We start from the raw sequence: 2,511 nt of genomic DNA, 5'->3' as shown, positions 1-2,511 counted from the left end.
TCGCCATAAACTCATTAGTGACACCTAGTGGTAACTCCTGGAAATTATACAGTTGGACGATTACAAGCGAAAGGAAACTTGACACAGACATTACCATACACAACGCCTTACGCTCCTGTCTGTGAGAGAAAACACCATGATAACACTTCCACACCATCTTTACAGAATACAATACAATTCAGATACATTTCAGAAAGTCATCCCATCATTCATACTACTGCAATTCTGGGTTATCATCTTTATCTTAAAGGTGCAAAGAGAAATGTACCAGGCTACCATGTGACTGTGTGTGTGTGTGTGTGTGTGTGTGTGTGTGTGAGAGAGAGAGAGTGAGAGAGAGAGAGACACACACACACACACACACTTCTGTATTTGTTGTTTGTTTGTTTTAATGTATGTAGAAATGCTTTGGCAATACAAATGGAGTTTTTGTCATGCCAATAAAGCTCATTTGAATTTGAATTTGAGAGAGAGTGAGTGAGTGAGTGAGTGAGTGAGTGAGTGAGTGAGTGAGTGAGTGAGTGAGAGAGAGAGAGAGAGAGAGAGAGAGAGAGAGAGAGAGAGAGAGAGAGAGAGAGAGAGAGAGAGAGAGTGAGTGAGTGAGTGAGTGAGTGAGTGAGTGAGAGAGAGAGAGAGAGAGAGAGAGAGAGAGAGAGAGAGAGTGAGTGAGTGAGAGAGAGAGAGAGAGAGAGAGTGAGTGAGTGAGAGAGAGAGAGAGAGAGAGAGTGAGTGAGTGAGTGAGAGAGATAGAGAGAGAGAGAGTGAGTGAGTGAGTGAGTGAGTGAGTGAGTGAGTGAGAGAGAGAGAGAGAGAGAGAGAGAGAGAGAGAGAGAGTGAGAGTGAGAGAGAGAGAGAGTGAGAGAGAGAGAGAGTGAGTGATATCTGCTCGTACTGTACTGTTACTTCCTCTTTGCAATCAAAACTCACAATCTGCCATTTCTGAGAATTCCCACCTAAACTGTAATCAGCTCCTAAAATCAATGCCACTTTTGGAGTTAAAGGAAAACACATATAAAAAGGCAACAACTGAAAAAGAATCACATGAAAGAAAGTGTCCACTGAGAGCTTTTTCAGCAAAACTTTATTTTACAGTGCATTAAAACAGAAACCATCACCGGGTCCACAACCCCCTTTAAATCCTTCTCTTTAATTACATACAAAAATAATGGAGCAATGTACAGATCTCTTTTTCTGAATGAGCAGTCTGCAAGTATTTATAAAGGTGCTGTACAGTATATAAACATTGATGACTATCACACTGTAGAGATCACAAGGACATTTCTTTAGGTTAAACAATGAAAGGCCACATTCTGATGGAGAGACACGGATATGACAGAGAAGAGGCTTTGAGACATTGCAGCATCTGTGCCACACTCATTGCCACATTACCAACACCCCCCCCAGTGCAGGAAACATTAGCACACAGTAACACCCTTCCTGCCTCAGACTCCTGCAACCCACAGCACTCTTACTTATATACTCAGCAACATGCAACACGTTTTCCATCTGGTGCTGAATATGCTGAGCGATCATGTTCGAGGGCACCGTCGGTTAGCAAACCTCTCGCACAAAAACCCTCTGAGGAACGCTCTGAGGACACTGTAATGACGCTGCTGCCATGCTGGCCAGATAACGCTGGGATGGATGTACAGAGCTCTCTGCTTTTTTTGGAAAAGGATCCGGCCAAAACCGACAAAGCAACAGAAATAAATTGTCTTTTGAAAAGAATCGAGTGTTTCCGAGGCTCAGATCACACCAGATAAATGTTTTTTTCTGAGGAGAATGCTCTGTGTTTACGGCATTGCAAAGCTACTTCACCTGGTGGACCTGAATCCAAAAAACACCCTTTGCTACGGAAATATTCAGCAAGAGGCCGACACTCAGCCTCCCACCAGCCTCCTACCAGAGGCAGAGTGAGGGGGGAAAGAGTTAAACCCTCTGCTACTGCAATGGCTTCCACACGTCTGTCTGATGGTTGTAAGCAGCTCTGCTGGAGGAGATAATATATCTGCTGCCAGAAAACAGGAGGAGGGAGGGACTCACCCGCTGACGGGCAATTCTACAGACACATACAGGAAAGGCAGGAAGGACACCTACATTTATATTTATACACACACTTTTCAAATATATTTCATTTCATTTAATAAATTAGATACACTTTGTCATGAACAGGGTAAACAATATACTTAAGCACAAGTTTCTGGTCTTTAACTCATATATATATATACACACACACACACTCACACACCCACACACACACACACACACACACACACACACACACACACACACACGTAATCTATGGTTTAAAATCCACAGTAAAGCAGATGCATTCAGATGCCGTGGTTCTGCACTGAAGACGACAGCGGGTAGAATGTCCTCAGTGCCAGAAGGTTCATACAGTAAAAGCAGTGAGGAGATGAGCTCCTGTATCGCATGCAGATAAATTATTTTAAAAAGTTCACCCGAAAAATAAGTGTAGGCCAGTGTGCAGGGGTTCTGACCTCTCTG

At 43.3% G+C, this 2,511-nt stretch overlaps 1 protein-coding gene across 2 annotated transcripts in view; it reads right to left on the bottom strand.

Annotated features, from left to right (window-relative positions):
• Positions 1-2,308: 2,308 nt before the first annotated feature.
• LOC118778783 (membrane-associated guanylate kinase, WW and PDZ domain-containing protein 3) overlaps positions 2,309-2,511 on the bottom strand; it is a 78,411-nt gene continuing 78,208 nt past the window's right edge. For both annotated transcript variants that reach the window (XM_036530496.1, XM_036530495.1), the window contains one exon: positions 2,309-2,511. This exon is cut by the window's right edge and continues 971 nt beyond it. The gene's annotated coding sequence lies outside the window, so the exon portion shown is untranslated.

Source organism: Megalops cyprinoides, chromosome 6, assembly GCF_013368585.1.
Source record: "Megalops cyprinoides isolate fMegCyp1 chromosome 6, fMegCyp1.pri, whole genome shotgun sequence".
Lineage (NCBI taxonomy): Eukaryota > Metazoa > Chordata > Actinopteri > Elopiformes > Megalopidae > Megalops > Megalops cyprinoides.
Note: the sequence above shows the minus strand (reverse complement) of the source record. Positions and strands in the feature narration are given on the sequence as shown.